The sequence below is a fragment of the Dromiciops gliroides genome, chromosome 1, assembly GCF_019393635.1.
Source record: "Dromiciops gliroides isolate mDroGli1 chromosome 1, mDroGli1.pri, whole genome shotgun sequence".
In the NCBI taxonomy this organism is placed as follows: Eukaryota; Metazoa; Chordata; class Mammalia; order Microbiotheria; family Microbiotheriidae; genus Dromiciops; species Dromiciops gliroides.
The window spans coordinates 508,546,333-508,570,246 of NC_057861.1; positions in this window are offsets into that span (position 1 = coordinate 508,546,333).

Consider the following 23,914-nt stretch of genomic DNA (forward strand, 5'->3'; position numbering starts at 1 on the left):
GAGGAGGAATAGGTTGAAAGAAGAAAAAAAGTACAAAAAAAAGGGGGGGGATAGGATAGAGGAAAATAAACAGTTAGTAATCAAAACTGTGAATGTAAATGGGATGAAGTCTTCCATAAAATGTAAGTGAATAGCAGAGTGGATTAACAACCAGAATCCTATAATATATTGTTTACAAGAAACACATTTGAAGCAGAGAAATACATATGGAGTAAAGGTAAAAGGTTGGATCAGAATATATTATACTTCAGTTGAAGTAAAAAAAAAAAGCAGAGGTAGCAATTCTTATCTCAGACAATCAAAAGAAAAATAGATCTAATTAAAAGAGATAAGTAAGGAAACTACATCTTGCTAAAAGTTACAAAAGACAATGAAATAATATCAATAATAAACATGTATGCATCAAGTGCTATAGCATCCAAATTCTTAAAGGAGAAAAGTGAGTTACAAAATAGGTAGCAAAACTATACTAGTGGGAAATTGTAATCTTCCCCTGTCAGAACTACATAAATCTAACCACAAGATAAATATGAAAGAAGTTGAAGAGGTGAATAGTTTTGTTGTTGTTGTTGTTGTTGTTTTTGTTTTTTTTTATTAGATATGCTAGACCTCTGGAGAAAACTGAATGGGTATAGTAAGGAATATACATTTTCTCAGTAGTATATGGTGTGGTAAAAAAATATGAAAGTTTTTTAACAGTCGGTTAGGATAACTGAAAGACGCCAGTTTTTTGAAGGACCACCCTTTCGGGGAGGAGACCAATGGCATAAGCTACGCATGCCAGTGCCCCTGCTGCACATGTCAGACTGCCTGCTATGCACTTTACTTCCGGGGTGCGAGCTTAAAAGGCAAGGAGAGAACGGAAGTGGCTTTTTTCCTGCTCTGCTGGTCTCCTGACTGCGCGGCACAGACGGTCTCTCTCTCTCCAAAGGTGGCCTTCGGTTTTGGTGAGTTTTTATAAGGAATATAGACTAAGCTTAGACTTAAGACGATTTGTATTGTGTTTCTACTTTCCTATCCTTCTAATCAACATCACCTTGTGACTACAATAACAATAAAAGGTCTATCTAGAAAACCAAAAGCTTCTTCCATTTACTAGTCTGGGAGATAAATTAAGGGAAAGGTTAAGTAGGGGAGATTTATGATCTAATATCCAATTTTGAATCTCACAATGGCAATACAACAAAATTGTCCATGCATTAGAGCACAAAAACCTCATAGTCCAATGTAGAAAGGCAGAAATAGTAAATGCATACTTTTCAGATCATGATGCAATCAAAATTATATGCAATAAAGAGCCATAGAAAGATAGACTGAAAATTAATTGGAAAAAAACAATCTCATCCTAAAGAATGAGTGGGTCAAGCAACAAATCATAGAAACAAACCCTAACGTCATCCAAGAGAACTACAACAAGACAACATACCAAAACATATGGTATGCAGCCAAAGCACTTCTTAGGCAAAAATTTTATATCTCTAAATGCTTACATGAAGAAAATAGAGAAAGAGGAGATCACTGAATTGGGCATGCAACTAAAAAAGCTAGAGTAAGAATAAATTACAAATCCCCAATTAAATACTAAATTAGAAATTCTGAAAATCAAAGGAGAAAATAATAAAATTGAAAGTATCCTTACTATAGAATTTATAAAACTGAGAGATGGCTTTATTAAAAATTAATAAAATAGATAAACATTTGGCTAATTTGTTTAAAAAAAGAAGAAAACCAACTTACCAGTATCAAAAATGAAAGAGGTAAATTCAGCACCAATGAAGTGGAAATTAAAGCAATAATTGGGAGCTAATTTGCTCAACTGTATGCCAATAAATTTGACAATCTAAATTAAATGGATGAATATTTACAAAAATATAAACTGCTCAGATAAACAGAAGAGGAAATAAAATCCTTAAATAATCCCATTTGAGAAAAATAATTTGAACAAGACATCAATGAACTCCCTAAGAAAATATCTAGCCCTGGAGGGCTAGGTGGGTTTACAAGTGATTTCTACCAAACATTTAAAGAATTATTAATTCCAATACTATATAAATCATTTTGGAAAATAAGTGAAGGACCTTTTTCAAATTCTTTCTATGAAACAAAAATGGTGTTGATACCTAGGCTAGGAAAAGACAAAACAAAGAAAGAAAATTATAGATCAATTTCCCTAAAGAATATTGGTGCAAAAAATTTAAATAAAATGCTAGCAAGGAAGTTACAGCAGTTTATCACCAGAATAATACACAATGACCAGGTGGGATTTATATCAGAAATGTAGGGCTGGTTCAACATTGTGAAATCAACATAATTGACTACATCAATAACAAAACTAACCAAAATCATATAATTATCTCAACAGATGCCAAAAAAGCATTGACCAATATACAGCACTCCTTCCTATTAAGAACACTAGAGAGCATTGGAATAATTGGAATTTTCTTAAAATGATAAGCAATATCTACCTAAAAACTGTCAGCCATCATTATATATAATGTGCATGAGTTAGAGGCATTTCCAATAAGATCAGCGGTGAAACAGGGATGTCCTTTATCACCTGTTTTATTCAATATTGTACTTTCAATGTTAGCTTTGCAATGAGAAAAGAAAAAGGAATTGAAGGAATTAGAATAGGCAAGGAGGAACCCAAACTATCACTCAGGCAAGTAGGACACAAAAGTATTACTCTTTGCAGATGATATGATGGTATACTTAGAGAGTCCTAGAGAATATAATAATAATAATAATAATAATAATAATAATAATAATAATAATGTACTTGAATAAATTAACAATTTTATAAAAATTTCAGGATATAAAATAAGTACACATAAATCATCAGCATATCTATATATGACCAACAAAGACCAGTAGCAAGAGATAGAAAGGGAAATTCCATTTAATATAATTGTAGACAATATGAAATACCTGCCAAGACAAACCCAGGAACTCTATGAACACAATTGCAAAACACTTTTCACACAAATCAAATTAGATCTAAAAAATTGGAAAGCTGTCAATTGCTCATGAATAGGCCAAGTTAATATAATAAAATGACAATTCTACCCAAATTAATTTGCTTATTCAGTGCCATACCAATCTGACTAACTAAAACTTAAGTTATAGCATTAGAAAAAATAATAATATTCATCTGAAAGAACAAAAAGTCAAGAATATCAAGGCAACTAATAAAAATATACAGGAACATGTGATAGTAATAACAAATATAAAACAGTACTATAAAGTGGAAGTCATCAAAACTATTTTGTACTGGCTAAGAAATAGAGTGGCGGAGAAGTGAAATAGGTTAGGCACAGGAGACATAGTAGTAAATGACCGTAGTAATCTACCATTTGATAAACCCAAAGATTCCAACTTCTGGGATAAGAAGTCACTATTTAACAAAAATTGCTAGGAAAACTGGAAGATAGTTTGGCAGAAACTGGGCACAGAGCAACATCTTTTGCAATATAACAAAATAAGGTCAAAATGGGTACATGATTTAAACATAAAAGGTGAGGAATAGTTTACCTTTCACATCTATGGAGAGGAGAAGAATTTATGACCAAACAAGAGATAGAGAATATTGTGAAATGCAAAATTCAGGATCATTTTGATTACATTAAATTAAAAAGGGTTTCTACAAACAGAAGCAATGTAGCCAAGATTAGAAAGAAAAGTAGAAAGTGGGGGAAAAAAATTAACCACCAGTGTTTCTGATAAAAGCCTCATTTCTAATATATAGAGAGAATTGAATCAAATGTAAAAGTATACAAGTGGGGGCAGCTAGATGGCGCAGTGGATAGAGCACCGGCCCTGGAGTCAGGAGTACCTGAGTTCAAATCCGGCCTCAGACACTTAACACTTACTAGCTGTGTGACCCTGGGCAAGTCACTTAACCCCAATTGCCCCGCAAAAAAAAAAAAAAAAAGTATACAAGTCATTCCCCAATTGAGAAATGGTAAAAAGATATGAACATGCAGTTTCCAGATGAAGAAACCAAAATTATCTATTGCTATATGAAAAAAAAAAGTTTTCTATACCACTATTGATTAGAGAAATGTAAACTAAATTAACTCTTAGATACCACCTCTCACCTACCAGATTGGCTAATATAACCAAAAAGGAAAATATTAAATGTTGGAGAAGTTGTGGAAAAATTGGAACACTAATGCATTGTTAGAGGAATTGTGAACTGCTTCAATTATTCCGGAAAGCAATTTAGAACTATGCCCAAAGGGCTATGGGAATGTACCACCATTAGGTCTGTATCCCAAAGAGATTTTTTAAAAAGGGAAAAGGACTCTTATGTAGATAAAATCTATATTTCGAACAGCTTTCTTTGTGTTGTCAACGAATTAGAAATCAATTGGGGAATGGCTGAACAAGTTGTGGTATATGAATGTAATGGAATACTATTCTGCTACAAGAAAGGATGAGGAGGCAGATTTCAGAAAAACCTGGAAAGACTTATGTGGGCTGATGCTGAGTGACTTGTGCAGAACCAGGAGAACATTGTATACAGTAACAGCAACATTGTGTTATGATCAACTGTGATTGACTTAGCTCTTCTCAGCAGTGCTATGATCCAAGAGAATTCCAAGGGACTCATGATAGAAAATGCTCTCCACATCTAGAAAAAAGAACTGTGTAATCTGAATGCAGATTGAACCATACTGTTTCTACTTTTTTTGAGGTTCTTTTACCTTTTGTTCTGATTCTTCTTTCACAACATGGCTAATACAGAAATATGTTTAATGTGATTGTACATATATAACCCATAGCACAGTGCTTTCTGTCTTAGGTGGAGGGAAGGGAGCGAGGGAGAAAAATTTGGAACTTTAAATCTTATATAAACAAACATTGAAAATTATCTTTACATATGACTAGAAAATAATAAAATACTTTTGTGATTGAAAAATAAATGAGTTAGAGAATCAATTAGGAAAAAATGAGAAGCATCATATTGCTGCTGTGAGGTTCCAAATGAGGCTAAATAGTATAAATTTTCATTGTACACTGTCAATTGGGTTCTGTGGCATCTCCTTTTACTCAGTTGTATCTTAGGAAGAGGAAAGGATGTGGAATGATTCATCATTATTATTCACCTTGAAACAATGATAAAATCACACAGCCTCAGAGTTGGAAGAAGCCTCAGTAGCCATTTAGTCCTATTCATACTTGAAAAAAAAATTTCCCTGGACAAAATACTCAACATGCGATCATCTAATCTTTGTTCAAAGGCTTTAAATAGGATGCAAAGGACATACTTTCTTGAGGCAGGCCATTCTCTTTTCAGATAGCTCTAATTCTTGGGAAGTTGTACCCCCATACACACACACACACACACACACACACACACACACACACACACACACACATACCTCACCACAACAAACCTAAATTTGCCTCCGAAGCTTCCAACCATTATTTCTTGTTCTGGGCCAGCAATGACCCAAGCTGATACAATAGAATGCCTTGACATTGTAACAAAATGAGATACTCACAGACTACATAATATTTAACAAATGTATTTCTGTTAATAATGTCTTGGAAAGAATATTCAGCAAAGATTTGGTCTTCTTTCTTTCCTTCCTTCTTTCCTTCCTTCCTTCCTTCCTTCCTTCCTTCCTTCCTTCCTTCCTTCCTTCCTTCCTTCCTTCCTTCCTTCCTTCCTTCCTTCCTTCCTTCCTTCCTTCCTTCTTTCCTTCCTTCCTTCCTTCCTTCCTTCTTTCCTTCCTTCTTTCTTTCCTTCCTTCCTCCCTTCTTTCATTCTTACTTTTCTTTCTCCAGGTCTCTAGCCCAGTCTATGAGTGTAGTAATCATTCGCAGGATTAATACCAATACCCCAATATTCTAATCAGCAAGGAAGATTTAACTTGTTTCAGTTTTCCAATTTGGGCCAGTTTTCCTCTTCTTAGTTAGTCAGGAGGGCCTCTGTTCTCAGTGGCTCAGAAAATTGGTGCTGAAATTGGAGAGGATGCTCAGAATTATATTTTAACCTGGTTTTGTGCATTTTGCAGGCTACAAACGTGTTTAACATCTCTAATACATTGGATTTGGTTTTGATATATGTAGGTATTTTGCATTTGTTCAAGGCAAAAATAGTTATAGTATACTTTTTTCCAATCAATATTATTGGTCATTAGTGACAACTAGTAATATATGGTTGTATTATTGTTGCTAAGTCTCCTAGTATTAACTAATAACCATCCAATGATAAGACACTATACAAATCAGACTATGTGTTAGTAACTCCACCATTTCAAGTGGCTAGAAATTACCCCTTCCTTGGTAAACCTAAGGTACCACTAAGGGGTTACATTTATCTGTGTAATAATGTATTTGATTTTTTTGCCTGCAAATATAAATGGAGAGAAGAAATGAGGAAAGTAGTGGGAGAAGAAAAACAAAAAGAAAAGAAAAATAAACCTGCACATGCTTTTTGCCCAGCTGTACAAGATCCCCCAAGGAGTAATATTCTCTTATACAAGTGAGAGAAATTCCTAATTCAAGGTGATGCTTTAGGCTCCATAAAATTCATTCTAATCATATTTCCCAAATATTCTACTTGAAATCAATAGCATCAAAAAATTACAACAGTAAAAGCTGGCCAACTTTGGACTATTCAACTGGGAAATCAAAGCAAGCAACATCTGTAACAACTGGGACTTCAAAGACTATTTTTTTTTCCTTGAAGTTAACACATACTCACTCACACACATATGTATATGTGTGTGTGTGTTTATATGAAAATATAGTGGGAATCAAGGTCACTCCCTTAAAATGAGGCTCAATCCAAACAACATATGGAAAATAAATCTAAAGTAAAATATTGAAATCCTCATTTATTTACAATTTCAAGAATAGCATACAGCTAGCTAAGGAAGTTGGAGAATGTCCAAATCATGAAACAGAAAATTAGATCTGTTAGAATATAAGTACATACTAAACATGTTGGAAATTGATGAAAATGACTGTCACCAAGGAAAAGATCTGAATAATCACCAAAAGGCAGAAATAACTCAGCTTCCCTAGAATTAGAAAGGACATTGGGCTCATGCAGGGAATGTTCTTAAAAGTAAAGTATTGTCAAGGAAAATAACAGCTAAAAAAGAATGAGAACTTCTAAAGAGAACCTGTGAGAAAAGCATTTTCTAATGCTTATTTAGATATTATAGGGCAGCAAGGTAGTACAGTGGATAGAGTGCTAGTCCTGGAGTCAGGAAGACTCATCTTTGTGAGTTCAAATTTGACCTCAGACACTTATTAGCTATAATTAATCCTGAGCAAATCACTTAACCCTATTTCCTTTAGTTCTTTAGCTATAAAATGAGCTGGAAAAATAAATGGCAAAATACTCCAGTGTCTTTGCCAAGAAAACCTGCAAATGGGGTCACAAAGAGTCATATATAACTGAAAAATGACTAAACTGAACTAATTTCTATATTAAGCAAATTTATACACAATTATATACATGTATATGTATATATGTTGTATATATATACATAAGTATACAGATATATGTATATATACATATATGTATATATATGTATATTTCTATATACACCTATCCAGACTTCATTCTTCACTTAGCCCTCGCTCTTCTGCTTTCTTTTATCCATCCTCTTCTTACATTAAAATATAAGCACCTTCGGGCAGCTAGGTGGTACAGTGGATAGAGCACCAGCCCTGGATTCAGGAGGACCTGAGTTCAAATCCGTCCTGAGACACGTAACACTTAACTAGGTGTGTGACTCTGGGCAATTCACTTAACCCCAATTGCCTCAAAAATAAAAATAAAAAATAAAATAAAAAAAATATATATATAAGCACCTTGAGGGCAACAATTTTCTTTTTGCTTTTATTTGTATTCCCAGAACTTAGTATAGTAATTGGCTCATAGTAAAGGCTTAATAAGTGCTCCTTATTGTTATTATAAAATAGTTTACTTTAATCAATGTATAAAAGCAGCTAAATACCTTGCTCTTCCAACCGTTGTCATAGGAAGAATGGCATGTAGTTCAATCCTAGCCAAATATTCCAGATAATATCCAATCTTGCCCATTGATCTTAGACATCTTCTCGCCTAAAAGATATATTTTTTGGGAAGTTTTTCCCTTTTGTTCTGATTCTTCTTTCACAACATGACTAATGTAGAAATATGTTTGATGTGATTATACATATATAACCTATATCAGATTGCTTTCTGTCTTGGGGAGGAGTGAGGGAATGGGGAGGAGAAAAAAAATTTGGAACTCAAATTCTTATTAAACCAGATGCTGAAAACTATCTTTACATATTACTGGAAAATAATAAAATACTTTTATGATTAAAAATATATTAGTATACAAAAAAAGATATTGTAGGACCAAGTCCAGAGAGAACCAGTAATTAACCTGGTTGTCTTTCATCTGGAGTTTTACATCAATGTGACATTGGGCCCTCACTTCCCTATTATGAAAATGAAAACTATCAACAAGGCATTTTGCAGGCAGATGAGTCATCTTTTTGTCTCAATTTTCACCTGGTCCTTAGTCATTGAAATGGCATGGCCTCAGACAACCTGAAAACTGGGAAAGAAAATTTAGAAAAGACAGGAACACCCATGCATCTTGGGCCATCTCCAGTCATCTTGACTTTTGTCTTGCCACTGTACTTAAATTATTGTGGAGGAGATAGTGGGTCTGATGACTGTGCAGCTCTGCCTAACATGCAAGTCACTTGCAAGTCACAATATGATGTCATTGGTACTCTTTGAGAACAAAGGATAAACAACAGTAAAGTCTGAACTTGATATTGCAAATATATGATAGTAGCCCAGTAAGGGTGCACACAATACCTTTCCTATGGCTTTTGAGTTAAATATTAAAAGGCTAGTTATTAATTCACATAATTTACTGCAATTTAAAGGGCAATAATTCCTTAAGGAATAGAGAACACGAATAAAACACACAATTTGATGTCAGTCAAATGGACAAGATCACTATCCTGCTAAGTTGATGTCACAGAATCAATATGTTCTGAACTGAACTGGCCTGAGAAAATATTTACCAGTGCTTTGGGGATAATTAAATCTACATAGTCTATACTTTGAGTTGTCCCTCTTACTACTTCCACATTTAGTTAGCCACAGTTACAAATGAATCAGAAGTCAGAAGGAAGGCATCACAAAACCCATAGTTAAGTTGATTCAATTCTGTATAGAACTTGAAATTAACTACATCTTATCAGTCATGACTTATGAATGTGGACATTATTCATGTAGCATTTTATTGCACATACTAACTGATCAAAAACTTTCTTAAGTAAGAAAAGGAATTCAGAATTAGTAAGGTAGTTAGAAAGAGCAAAGGAATTGCAGGCAGCAATAGATTGCATAACAGGAAGCAAGTAAATGATTTAACCTTTCAGAATTTCAGGTACCTAATTCTGTGCTAATTTTTCAGCTGGCATAGTTTGAGAAATAAATCAATCCATGCTGGGGGTTTTGTCAGAAATAACATATCTATATATGTTTGGACTTTGAAACCAGAGAAGAGTTTTAAATGTTGAGGAATGCATGGCTTAACATGTTCAGGACTTCATTTTATTTCCACATACCATGTTAAAGAATATTTCATACTCTTTCCCAGGCCTTAATTATTTTCAGCAGTAAGCAGGAAGAAATCAGTAGTCAGTTGAGGCCAATGTTTTGTAGATGGCTATGGTTATAGTGGGTTCCAGTGGGGAAACTCACTACTGGGTTATGGTTCCAGTGGGGAAAAGTTGGAACAGGAGTTCACTGAAGTAAGATATAGCCAACATACACATACACACACACAAATCCTAATATAGAGAATCAAAAACTTGTAATTTGTTTTTCCTCCTATATTGACTCCAAAGTACTCATCCCTTCTGAATTACATCTGGTTTCCTAACCAAGTTTTTTGATCATTTTGAATGTCATTCCTAATGCCTCATTTGCTCATTACTTTGCTCAACAGTAAAAATTGGGAAAATGAAATGACACATTTTGGATCTAGATTGTATCACCCAAGATCATTGATTCTCTAAGTTGAAGTTGGATTATAGTTTTCCATGAAGTTCACTTCCAAGTGAAGCTATTTCAATATTTTTACTATGTTCCTCTTTAATGACAACCAAGAACAGACAAACATCTTTTCTACAATTAAGTTAATAGCCTGGAACTTTTTCAAAAACTGGTAAGCTGTGCCAAAATAGGTTCCTAGCATTTTCATTTGTGGTGAATATTTTAGAGTCATTTTTCTAAATAATTTGAAATGAAAGTATTTAGACATAAAGCTCAAGTTCTCTGCTTTTTTGCCCCATACATATTTGACCTTATTCTAGATTTTTTTACTAAAAAAAACCCCTTTCAGTTACAAATCTAAACAAGGGGTGAATGAATAGTTAGTGTGGAACTACTCTGAAGAATATTGCAAATGGGAATCCCACTTGGACAAAGCTTCATTCTCCAAGACCCATGTGTCAGGCCTGATGCTCACTGGCTCTAATTGCAAGGGCATCACCTGGCTAGACTGAATAAATTAGTGAAATAAGAAAAATACTTTTTTACTAAATAGAAATAAATAGAAAGGATATGCAGGTATAGTTCTCAAAACAACCTATAAGAGCCATAGCTCTCAGGAATAAAAAGTACAGAATACCAAAGAGCTAGCCTCCTTTCTTGATATAAAGGAGTCTAAATGATTCACCCCAGAGTGGGCTTATTCTCAATCTAGGTCTTTATACCTAAGGATTTTTCATGTGTCATTAATGTCATAGTATTGAATCAGGCTCTGAGAATTCAAGGTTCACCAGAAATAATAATGCTTAACACACGGACTATGGCAAATTTTAGAGGCATGTGTTTTTAGTATAACATATCTTTTCTCTGTACCTTAAAATATAAATGATATGTTTCTATGCTCTATTCAAAGGTGACCAGATAAAAAGAAGTCAATCCTAGCTATTGATGAAATCACTACATCTGAGATGCATTGCTAGAAACCTGTTCCTAAGCATTAGCCCCTGCTTTACTGAAATAATGCTAAGGTTCTCACCATTATTCCTTTGATCTATCATTTCAGGCTCTTTAAAGGTTCCTTTAAGATGCAAGTACCCAAAGATGGGTACTATATTAAGCTACTGATTTTCTTTAGATTTATCAGAAATCAGAAAAAATGTTACCTCCTATAACTTAGAATCACAAATCACCAAGTCTCAGAGCTAGAAGGGACCTCAGAGGCCATAAAGTCCAATCTAAAACCGAATGACAAATGTCCTTGATAACACTTGCTTGATGACTTTCACTGAGGGGATGACTTTTTCACTCAGGACCTCACGAGGTGGTACATTCTGCTTTTGGATAGCTCTGATTATTAGGAAATTTTTCATTGCTCAAAAGTGTCTGAAGTTGAAGTTGTTTGGTTTAGGAGGAAAGTTGTCTATTCCTTCCTGGCCTCATTAGAATGGATTGGAATGGGCTTCCCATAACTACTACCTTCTGTTGTCTCCATGGGCATGACTTTTCCCTTAATCATAGTCTGAGAAGGATGAGGCTCATTCAAATGGCCAGAGAGAGCACAATAGCAAAAGATATTTGCTTGAAAGAAATTACTGCAGAAAGAAAACAATTGAGAGAGAATGGAAGCTTCTCCTTACCATGCATCCTTCCTTCCAGAGAACCATGGCTTAGCTCATTAAGCTTCTAGGTCTAGATTCATTCGGGCTTCTTGACTTTGTGGGAACTAAATCATTGAGAATCAGTAATATCATTTTGGTTTAACTTGGCACGCCCAGTCATGGACTTCCCTTTCCCAACAATTTGGAAATGGAGTTCCCTTCTCGCCCTCTATGACCTCCACTCTAGCAGAGTGGAGGGTAGAGAACACTGGAATTGGAAGATGAAAAACCTGGGTTCAAACCCTAATTCAGACACTCACTCACTGTAATGATTGAAAAACTGACTTTCTCTGTTTTAGTTTCCATATCTGTAACATAAAGGAGTCATTAAGACCTCTCAAATCACTTTCGGTTACAAATATCTGATGCTATGGTTTTATGAATTCATGAATTAAAAAGAAAACCCCTCTCACTTATAAGACAAGCTCTTGAATATAGAGGATAGGATCCTGAAAGAAATATTTAATGTTTTACATATATCTTTTGGAGTAGTTATTCCTCCAGGTGAGGCTAGGCAGGATTTCAGGTCTGTGGCTGTCTCTTCTGTTTTGTGTGGTTTTTTTTTTTTTACTTAATGATCAGAGAGGAAGAAATAAATATTTTTAGTCTTAGAATTAACCTTGTGGGGCTGGTAGGTGATACAGTAAGGAGAGCACCAGCCCTGGAATCAGGAGAACCTGAGTTCAGAATCAGCTTCAGACAATGGAGGAAGAGGAGAAGGGGGAGGATGAGTATGAGGAGGAGAAAGAGGAGGAGGAGGGGAAGGGAGAAGGGTAGACAAGGGGAGGAGGAAGAGGAGGAAAAAAATACTATCCTTGTGAATTTAAGATTAGGAACGCCTGGGTTCCACAGTCTATGCTTGCTGCACTATGGGAGAAGCCCTTTAATCCTATTACAACACTGCAGCATTTTTTAGAGATGTCCCTTAAAAAAATAACCCTATCCTGACTTTCTAGAAGACAACAACAACTAGCATTTATATGGAACTGTTAATATTCACAAATCAAGTTATTTATGTTAACTGATTTGATCCCTGAGAGTGAGGTAGGTGCTACTATTATCTCCATTTTCATAGATGAGGATACTGAGGCACAGAGGTTAAGTGACATGCTCAAGGTCTCACAAGATTCAAACTCAGATCTTCATGACCTCAAGTTCTACTCTCTGTCCATTACACCACCTAGTTACTTATTTACCTTGAGGGAGCTGTTCAAAGAGTAGAGCAATAAAGGGAAGTTGAAATGCTGATTCATCAGTCTCACAACATATGCCATGTCTTAATGTTTCTAGTATTAACTACCAGAGAGAGTTCATTAAAAGTTGAAAGTTATTGTTTCATGCCTGTGTCTGTTGATGCTTGCTTTCAAGTGTTCTCTATATAAGGTATGTTCCCAGTGGCATAATAGAGCTTATATATTTTCATCTCAGCAAAAGGCAAATGCTACAAATCAGAATTTGATCTATTGTTTTGTTGATTATCTTAAGAAATCATAATTAAATAAGCAATAGAGAAAATATTAATAATACAGATTAAATTTAGAAGTGTCTCATGCATACGGTTTCAATTAATAGAGTTGATTGTTAAACATTTACAAGCACACCCATGTTTAGTCCTTTTAAGCGCCCTTTCATAAGTAATTATTTGTTGTTTAGTTAATACTTCTCAGAGTTCTAAGTTAGAAACTGACTCAGAGATCTGTTACTCAGACTTGAATGTGACAAGCTATGGTATTGTATAGAGATTCATATTTCAAAACTGTTCTATATTTGGACTGATGTAGATTGAAATGAATGACTACAAAAGGTTTATTAAGACTTGACTGTGTACAAAACACTGTCTTAGACACTGGAGATACAAACAGAAAAGCAAGACATGGCCTGTTCTCTAGGAACTTTCCTTCTACAAATGGTTCTGTGTTGTTGCATAAGCCAAGAGAGGACAGTAAAACATTAGGGAAAAGTTCATTGGAAATGTGGACCTATGTGGTCAGCAAGTCACATGACCTCTAGGTATCCTAGGCAACTCTCTGAATGCTAATAAATTGGTGATCAATGAAAGCTCCAAGCCATGAGCTATCAAAAACAAAGAGATCAGAATTCAAATCAATGAATAAATTAATACTAAGGAAAGAGGGAAAGGAAATAGCATATTGTATAAAGGAATTGTTTGATTAGACTATAATCAGTGACATAAATATAATAACACATTTGATCCAATTTGTTTGCCTCCAAAAGATGGCTGATAAATAGATGAAATTATGCAAAATTATAATACAGATGCATCTGTTTTGCTGATTCACCTTAAGGGCACCAAGGCTTTTTCATCTCACTTTCAGCTGGGTTGTGACCTTTGGCCTTCCTTGTATTAAATAATTGCTTTTCTGTTTATATTCTCTGTATTTTGTACATGACAAGTGTATAGCATAATAATTGATAAGTCTCTCATTCATTCATTTTAATCAATTAAAAATGCTTGTCAGTGAACTTGGTCATGAAGATAAAACAAAAAATAAAAATAGTTTTTGCCCTCAAAGAGCTTACATTTTTGTAACATTTAAGAATTATACATATTTGCTATATTGATTTCAAATAAATAAGATGGTTTGTTTAAGCTATCAGTAATTTCTAAGGAGTCTTAGAGAATATGTAGTTCAACTTCCTTATTATACAGATGAGAAAACAGAAACTTAGAGAGGGTAAGGGATACAGACACACCTTGAGAAGTAAGGGAGATAAGACCATTGGTGTGGATATATCCTGCTCAGCTCCAGGGGACAGAGATAACTTCAGAAATCAGAACAACCCACCTCACCCAACTTCTCCCAACCCATCCCCAATAAGGGTCATTTCCTTCTCCGGTGATTACCCCCATCTACCATTTATAAAAGCTTTGCCTTTCTCCTGTTTGAGGAGATAGGTATCTCAGAGAACCATGTCTCGGAAAGCATCTCCCCTCGAGAGATAGTCCTTGACTTCTCTCTTGGTCTCCTTTTTTCTAGCACCTAAATAAAAGATTATTTTATTCTAATTGTATGTGTGTGCTAGAAGATGTAATGCTTTAAAGAAGAATACCTAAGGACCCCCACTCCCACCAATTTCTTCCTTGACAAGGACATACATGGTTTTCATTAGATTGTGTTATAGTATGTGTTCTCTCTCTCGCTTTCTCTCCCCCCCCTGTATATATATGTCATATCTATCTATCTCTATCTATCTATCTATCTATCTATCTATCTATCTATCTATCTATCTATCTATCTATCTATCTGTATATATGTGTGTGTTTATGTATATGTATGTATATGTGTATATATGTATAAATACACATGTATATATGCATATGCACTTTCATATATACATAGATACATGCATATAAACGTGTGCAATAAAACATTATGTTTAGAATATTCTGAATAACTCAAACACCCTGTTTTCTAAAATTCAACTTTAAGATCTGTACATCAGAAACTTTCTTTTGAAGGAATATCTTAATTTTAAGGAGATAATGACTATTTCTACTATGCTTAGAACATACATTTAGAAGAAATAAAGGTCATTCAATTACCAGAGGCTTAAACTTGATCGGTATTAAATTTAAAATATGATCTTATTCACACATTTCAATTTCCCTAGTGATTTCAACATTGGAAAAAATAGACCTAGGATTCTTGTGATTTCCCCAGAAGTGCAACAGAAAGCCACAATGTATGAAATTGAAGTGCTTTGAAAAGGAAAGACATGCATTCACTAAAGGCAGGAGGGAAATCACTGTAATATTATTTTCTTATTTCTCTTCCTTAGCATCTCACCTTTCTTTTTTCCTCCCATGATGGCAGAAAAATTAAACAATCTTGGCTACTGCTTGTAATTAAACATCGAAAAAGATTAAAATTCAAATATTTGTCTGTGGATTAAAAATTAATGACAGAAACAAAACAAAAACAGAAAGCAGTAAACTGCTAACTTATAACTCTATAACAGGTGTACAAAAACAACATTTTTTTTTACACTTGTATGCTATGTATAGCAGTAGTAATTATCAACTTATAACTATGGGGTTACCTTAAATTAAATCCTCAATTTATGGACAAAACACTCGATCTCTATGAGTTTGAGGTTTTCATCCCTTTCCATTCTGTACTGAACTCTACAGACTTTCTCTAACATGCCACAGAAGCCTTTTCACCATGGAAATTCATGCCAAGTATAAACTCTTGTTGTTTGTTTGTTTCTTCATTCTGGAAGATGACCATGACATCAGAAGGTGATGTCATGACCTGCAGTGAATTGGATTCAAATGAGGGAGGGCTGTGCAAAGTCATCAGCCTTACTCTATCTTCTCCAGAGTCATTTGGGTCTATTGGAAAGATATACATCAGGATGACTAGAGATGGCCTCATGGTCCCAAGTATGGAGACTTTGATGTTTTTAAGCTAAGGTCCTTTTCCAGGTCTCAGTCTGCCTGAGGCAACGTCTATTCAGTGATTAAGGCTAGGTAAGAAAGGAGGCAAAGAATGGTTCCCTTTACTTAGTCAAAACAAACAAATAAATGGAGAAAGAAAGGGAGGGAGGGAAGAAGGAGGGAAGGAGAAAAGGAAAGAAGGAAAGAAGGAAAGAAGGAAGGAAGGAAAGAAGGAAAGAAGGAAAGAAAGAGGGAAAGAAAGAAGGAAGGAAGGAAGAGAGAGACAATTTGGGAGGGGAAAACTGTCAGGGGTTTTGGCCAAAACAATTCTGTTTTGTTTACATATATTTATTTTCATATGAAAAAGAAGATTTTATTAATAGAGCAAGAAATATCAAAAACACTTACAAAATTAATTATAGTGTGGTTAAAAAAATTAATTATAGTATGGAGAATATCCACAAAATCCTAGAAATAATATTTGTCAGTATCCCTTCTGTGAAGTGCACTATGGCATAGTAGATAGCTGATCACTGAGTCAGGAAGGTTTTGATTCATGTCCCCCCTCTGACACATACTGGCTGCGTGACCCTGAGCAAATCACTGAACCTCTCAGTGCTTATACATTTCAGGACACAAGGCTGGCACACTTAAGGAGGAAGTTTCCTCATCCAGGAGTCCCTTATGCCAATTAAATCACAAGTATAATAACCATCCTGATAGATTATGTGGCAAGCTGCTAATACTCTCAAAAACAGTTTCTGTTGTCCTTTTCATTGATTTTGTTTTCTCCAAATGATCATTTTAGCAACTCTCATGTATCTCAGGTTGGGGATCTTGTACCAGCTGTTCACAGAACCTTTTTGCAGGTATCTTCCTTCTCCTATTAGGAGAACCATGACTATCTTGGAGGACTCAACATCAGTAGGGGTGAGCTTTAAAGGGAGTCCTCCCCTGGTTTGTCTGAGGTTACAACTCTTTGCAGAAGAGTACAGAGTTGTATAATAACAGTACAACAGACCAGGAGAAAGTACATTACTTTGTCCATATTTTTAGTTCATTTAATAATTGTTAGGGTTTTTTTTTATTCTTTGATTCTATTTTGTTAGTTTAATTCAATTTTTAATCATTGTATAATTTTATGTTAATCTATTTTTTCTTTTATAAGTTTATAAGTTCTTATATTTTAGAAATAAAAATGTGTTGATAGCTTATTTTTATATTAAAATTAAAATCAATGTTGAAGTACCTTTTAAATTAAAAATATATTATATTTTAGAGAGATGTAACTTTTTTAAAAATAGGGTGGTGCATTAGTATTTTTGTTATTAACACTAAAAAAATTATCATGGGAGTCCACTAAATTCTTTGTGCCAAGAGAATCCAATTCTAGTATCTTAATTTGAAATTGGTCTTACTAGCTGTTCAAACCTTTGTATGTATTTTTAGCTAGAGATACTTCAAAATAAATGCCATTTAATTTTTTTTTTCTAATAGGGATTTTTTTCTTTTTTTGTGGGGTGATTTTTTTTTTTCAAAATCATGTAAGAGTTTCAAATGTCTAGAACCAGGCTACACCAGTTAGCAACCTCATGTAAGGTGCGTACTCACAACTTTTGGAAGGAAGTTTTGAGAAGTGCTCACTGACTAGGTTTCCCCTCTCTCCAGAATGGTTGGATCAGTTCATAACTCCACCACCAACAATGCATTAGTGTACCAATTTTTCCACAGATTCTTCAACATTTATTATTTTCTTTTTTTGTCATATTAGCCAATCTGACAGGTGTGAGGTGGTACCTCAAAGTTGTTTTAATTTTCATTTCTCTAATCAATACTGATTTAGAGCATTTTTTCATATGGTAATAGATAGCTTTGATTTCTTCATCTGAAAACTGCTTGTTTGTATCCTTTGACTATTTTTCTATTGGGAGATGACTTGCTTTCTTATAAATTTGATTTACTTCCTGATATATTTTAGAAATGAGGCCTTTATCAGAAATACTGGCTATAAAAATGTTTCCCAGCTTTCATCCTCCCTTCTAATTTTGGATGCATTGCTTCTGTTTGTACAAAAACTTTTTAATTAATAAATTCTTATTGATTGATTGATTAATGTACCTTGATTGTGATTTTGCAGAATTGTGTACATATACCAACCAACTTTTGGAAGGAAATAAGTTGCATCAAATGTGTCATAGTCTCATATATTGTCTATCATAGAATAACAAAGTCATTTCTGTAAAACTTTATTTTTCCAACCCTCCTCTTCCTTATAGTTTAATTGTCCAAACCTGTCTTTTAGTTTGTCAGTTCTTGAGTTTAATGTCCCCTTCACTGATGCAGGGGGACAGCTCATCTATAACTTAAAGTTATAAGACTAATGGGAATGTTCCTTCAGGATGTGCCAGCATGCCTGTACCACAGCATGAGCTTTATATATTGTGTCATTTTCAAAAAATTCTCCCAGGCAGCCAAAACATGGTCCTCAGACTCTCCAAGCATGGATGGCAAGAGTGTTGTTCTCTGATCCAAAATGAGTTTGGCCACTACTGGAGTTATTTCCCTTCTTTGCTGCCCTTGAGACTAAGAAAATGGAGCAGAGCATTAAGAGCTTCTTTGATGTGCAGCCTTCGGTGTTTTCAATATCAATTTCCTTGGAAGTATACTCCTTTGGCTTTCCTGAGTGCTTCCCCTCCCTCGCTAATCAGGCTTCATTCTGACTATTTCAGTGATTTGGGGTCTTTGCTTTGGTGATCTAAAGTCCTTCTAGATTTTCATGACTTTTTCTTGAGTCACAAGGGTACTTTAAATTAGATTACCTATCCCACTTACCCACATTAGCATCAGGCAATTTGTACTCTCTCCAGCAACAGAACAATACAAAACTGTAACACTTAAACCTCAGTGATTTCTCCAGTTATTTGGCAATGTAGGAAAGAGGGAGTAGGGAGTATAGCCTCCCACTATAAAGCTTTGGCTTCATTGGGAAATGGAACAAAGTCATCTGGTGTGTTTATTAAAAAGACTTTCCCCTTCCTAGTCCCAAATAAAGAACATGATGATTAAGAATAAACATCATGGATCTGTTTAAAGATCCCTTTCATGCTTCTGGCCTTTTAGTAGATCTATGTTCACAAGGGAGGAAAATAAAAAAGAAGGAGCCAGTCATTTCTGCCTTTCATTAGACTATTTATAGGTAACCCATATGAGTCAAGCCCATTTCCCCCACTTAATGGGCTGTTCACCATCAATGTTGAAAGGAAGAAGATACCTTTTATACCTCTTATCACAGCAATTCTATTTTCCATTGTTGCCCTGCAACCCAATTATATTCTCTACATTCAATGCTTATAAAGCTTTTCCTCAAGCTCTGTGATATTCATGGGCCCCCACATATTGAAGCAAGACTCACATTCTGTGAATTCTCATTTATTTCACTTGTACCACTTACCATATACATACTAGATTTGTCCTGACTTCAGATCTACTTTATAATAATTAAAGGAAATGGAAATGTCACTAGCAGTATTTACACATGGGAACTCTGCGAAGAAATTCAGAGTCATGTGATCATAGAGAAATCAATCCTACAAACAGAATTGGAACTAATGTAGAGTAATAAGAGATTTGCCCCATGGTACCAATGTGTTATGGAGGAAAATGCTTCTTCCCACAGCAGTTCTAAACAACACCCTAAATCTTTTTTGTCTTCTACTGTGTGGACCCAATTGAAAACCAGCTTTCAAACTCCCCAACCCTCGCCCCACATCCTGCCATACTCTACCTTCTTCTTGAATTTACTATATTTCAGCATAATGTGGCTGCCTCTTTCTGCTAGCTCACTCCCACCCCACTCTCCTTTTTTGCTAACTACTTTCCTCTATTATTGCACCAGCATGGCTCTCCATAACCAAGAAGTACAACATTTGCCATAGGGACCCTTGAATTGTGGGATACTCAGTATTAACAAAAATAATAGCATATCCGCCGAGGTGGCAACTTGAGCACTTCTTCACCACAGGTGAACTCCTTTGTCCCCCATCCTGCCTCATCCTATTCCTTCCCCCAGTGGCAGCCTTTTTAGAAGCAATCTTAGGGTTTCCATCCCCCATCCCCAACTTATTTTGACAGGGAGCCAGAATTCCTATTTATAACTCTGCTTATTAATTTAGTTTATTAGATGTTGATAATGTAATAAATCAACAGATATAACACATTTTAATAATAATAATAATAATAACAATAATAATAGTCACAGCTAGTATTTATATAGTGCTTTAAGGTTTGCAAAGTGTTTTTAAAATAGCATCTCATTCTATCTTTACAACCACCCTTGGAGGTACACTATATTATTCCCCCTATTTTACAGATGAGGAACTGAGGCAGTTGTCATATAGCTAGTAAGTTTCAAAGGTGTGGCAGAATTTGAATTTGAATTCAGGTATCCAGATCCAACATTCTATCTACTGATTCATTTAGCTGCAGAGTCCAGAAAGCACTCTATGGGAGGGTGGGGGGGGTGGGGGAAACTTCAGACCAAGAAATCACTGTAGAAAAAAGTACAAAAAGCTCTAGACTGGAAGTCAAGAGATGTTAGGAATGGAGTCATAACTAGGGTCAGGTCACTAGGGCTTTGCCACATGGCATCAAAATGTGAACTAGTATGACCTTGGACAAGTAATCTTTCTGGGCCTTAGTTTTCTTCTCTTAAAATGAGACCCAACTGGACAGTGGACTAATAGCTCAGATTGTTAGGTCATGTTTATGTAGAACTTTCCAGCTTCCAAAGTGAAGGCCTTTATAAGGATTATATACATTCACATTTCATCTCCTGAAGGACCCCTTGCATTGTATTATTATCACTCTTTTAGAGATTAGGCAGTGGGAGACTCGGAGAATTGAAGACTGATCCCAGAATCAGGAAGACCTGAGTTCAAATCCAGCATCAGACAATAGCTGTGATATTTCACAAGTTATTTAAACTCCATTTATTCATCTGTAAAATGAGGATCACTGTAAGACCTACCTTGCAGTGTGGTTGTAAGAAATGAATGAGATAGAATTTGTAATAAATGTTTAGCACAATTTGTGATGCATAGTAAATGCTATATAAATACTTATTCCTTTCCATTCCCTCATATGCCTGAGAATATAAGGGGTGCCATAAATTGTTGAAAGCCACACAGCTATCTCATTACATAGATAGGATTAAAATTAAGATTCTCTATAAAACTCATCTGAGTTCTAGAACTCTGTGACTCCTTTCCAGCTAATACCAATTAACACCATAAAGAAATTCCCACAGGTAACCTTTTCTACTCTCAATTCTGTCCTTTGCTATAAGGAAGAAAATGTTATGTAACATAGAGGCCTGGGTTTTGAATCAGAAATCTAGATCTGGATTCCAGAAATTATTAACTGTGTGACCTTGAGCAAACCCACTTTATTTCTTAGACACTGACTTTTCATCTGACTTCCCTTATAGCTCCCCTTCCTCCTTACTGTGTGGAGCATCTGGTGCTCCTATACTGATTAGACAGAGAGGAAATGACACTACAGGGGATATCACTCCCAGAGCTGCAGGGATAGAGAGTTCTGTTGGAGGGAAGGACACTAGGGTGGCTTAGTGGCAGATGCAAGCATCTCCTTGCTGGGGCCAGCTGCTAGATCCATGCACCCTGTTCTGTGATGGGTTAGCCAAGGCCAAAAAAAGATCAGGGGTCTTTGTAAAGACCTAAACATCCAAAGCGAGAAGAACAAGAACCCCCATGATTGCTGTACCCCGTTCCACATAACAGAATGGGCTGACATCTTGAGTGTCTGTGTCATCATTGGATGACTAGTAATACTGAAAAAAATGAATTAAACAACATCATGTGGAAAATGTCTTGCTTATAATATATTGCCTGCTTGGAGAGACTGCATTAATGTCTGGGGAATTTAGTGGGCCTAGAAGAGTGACTCCTAACTACTTTGTAGATATTTTATCAATTATGGTTTTATTATTGTTTTTATGTCTTGTTTATTTGCTTATTGATTCAATGCTGAGAAAAGCAAATGAACACAAGCTACAAGCATTTCTATGTGCTTCAGTGGAGAGCCAATTTTATTATGCCAAAGTTACATGGTCAAGGATCACTGAAGTATAGTAAGCCCATTCAGTATTCAAGATTTACCAGTGGGTGGGAGCTTGAAAGGGAATTGCTGATTGGGTAAATCTTCATAATCCTTGACCTCAAATGGTCAGTTTGCAATAGAGGTAAGCAGAAATTACGGACAGAAGATAAATGACTCCATGAAGAATATAGAGGGGATGGTAGGGGCAGCTAGGTGGCGCAGTGAATAGAGCACCGGCCCTGGAGTCAAGAGTACCTGAGTTCAAATCCGGCCTCAGACACTTAACACTTACTAGCTGTGTGACCCTGGGCAAGTCACTTAACCCCAATCGCCTCACTAAAAAATAAAAATAAAAATAAAAAAATAGACAGGATGGTGCCTACTCAGCAATTAATTGGAGTGGATCATGCACAAATCCTGAGAGTGAGCTTGGGACTTCCAAGGATTCAGATCTTTTTTTTTTTTCCTAAAGAGGATATTAGCTATCAATAATATATAAAGAGATAAATACAGTTGAAGTTGGTTTCCTCAAAGGATTGCTACAAGCTTCAAGTAAGCTTAATGGAATACATAATATAAGGATGCACAATGATTGTTATTTATGATTTTTATTGTTTGGTACTTCAGGGACCTGATGAGAAAACATGAGATCAAAGAGTCATACAAGATCTCTTCAAGAATGATTGTCCCTGCCCTCCATTTATGTTAATTCTAAGATTAAAAAAAAGAAGAAAATATATCTCATTAAAAAACTTTTTGCGTAAATTGCCACTGAAATCAGCACCAGCAGCAGAGCCACTCTATGCACAAACCTATTGGCAAGTTTTTAGCAGCAAGGTCATTCAGAAGAAAGAGTCACTTTAGGCCCCTTTCCCTTTTCTAACTAGGCTGAAAAATTATCCCTGATTATTCTACTCCCTCAGTTTGATAACCAAGACACAAATATTTTTACCTGAAGCTCATCAACTTATCATATATATGGGTGTGTGTGTGTGTTTGCATATGCATATGCATATGTGTATGTGTATATGTGGATAGAGATAGATAGATAGATAGATAGATAGATAGATAGATAGATAGATAGATAGATAGATAATGGTTGTTTTTGTTTAGTCATTTTTCATTCATGTCTGACTCTCAATATCTTCATTTTACAGCTCATTTTACAGATGAGGAAACTGAGGAAGACAGGGTTAAGTGACTTGACCAGGGTCACAATATAAGTGTTTATGGCCTGATTTGAATTCAGGAAGATGAAGTGGGTGCTTTGTTTGTTTGTTTGTTTTTACAAAAAAAAAAAAAGCAAAAGATCTCTCAAAGAATTTATAGTCTAATGAGAGGGAGAACATTCCAACAACTACATACAAGCAAACTGCATAAAGGATAAATTTGAAATAATCAGAATTAAGAATTAGAATTAATAAAGAAATGGAATTGAGGAGATAAGGAGAAAAAACCTTCTTGTAAAAGGTAAGATCTTAGCTGGGACTTGAAAGAATCCTGGGGTGTCAAAAAGAAGAGATATGGAGGACAACCAGCAAAAATGCCCAGAGTTAAGAGTTAGAGTATCTTGTTTGAAGAATAGCAAGGAAGTCAATATTACTGCATCACATATAATGTAGAGGGTGGGGGTATATGTATGATATAAGAAGACTGGACAGGGGACAGGTTTTGAAAGGTTTTGAATGCAAAACAGAGGATTTAATA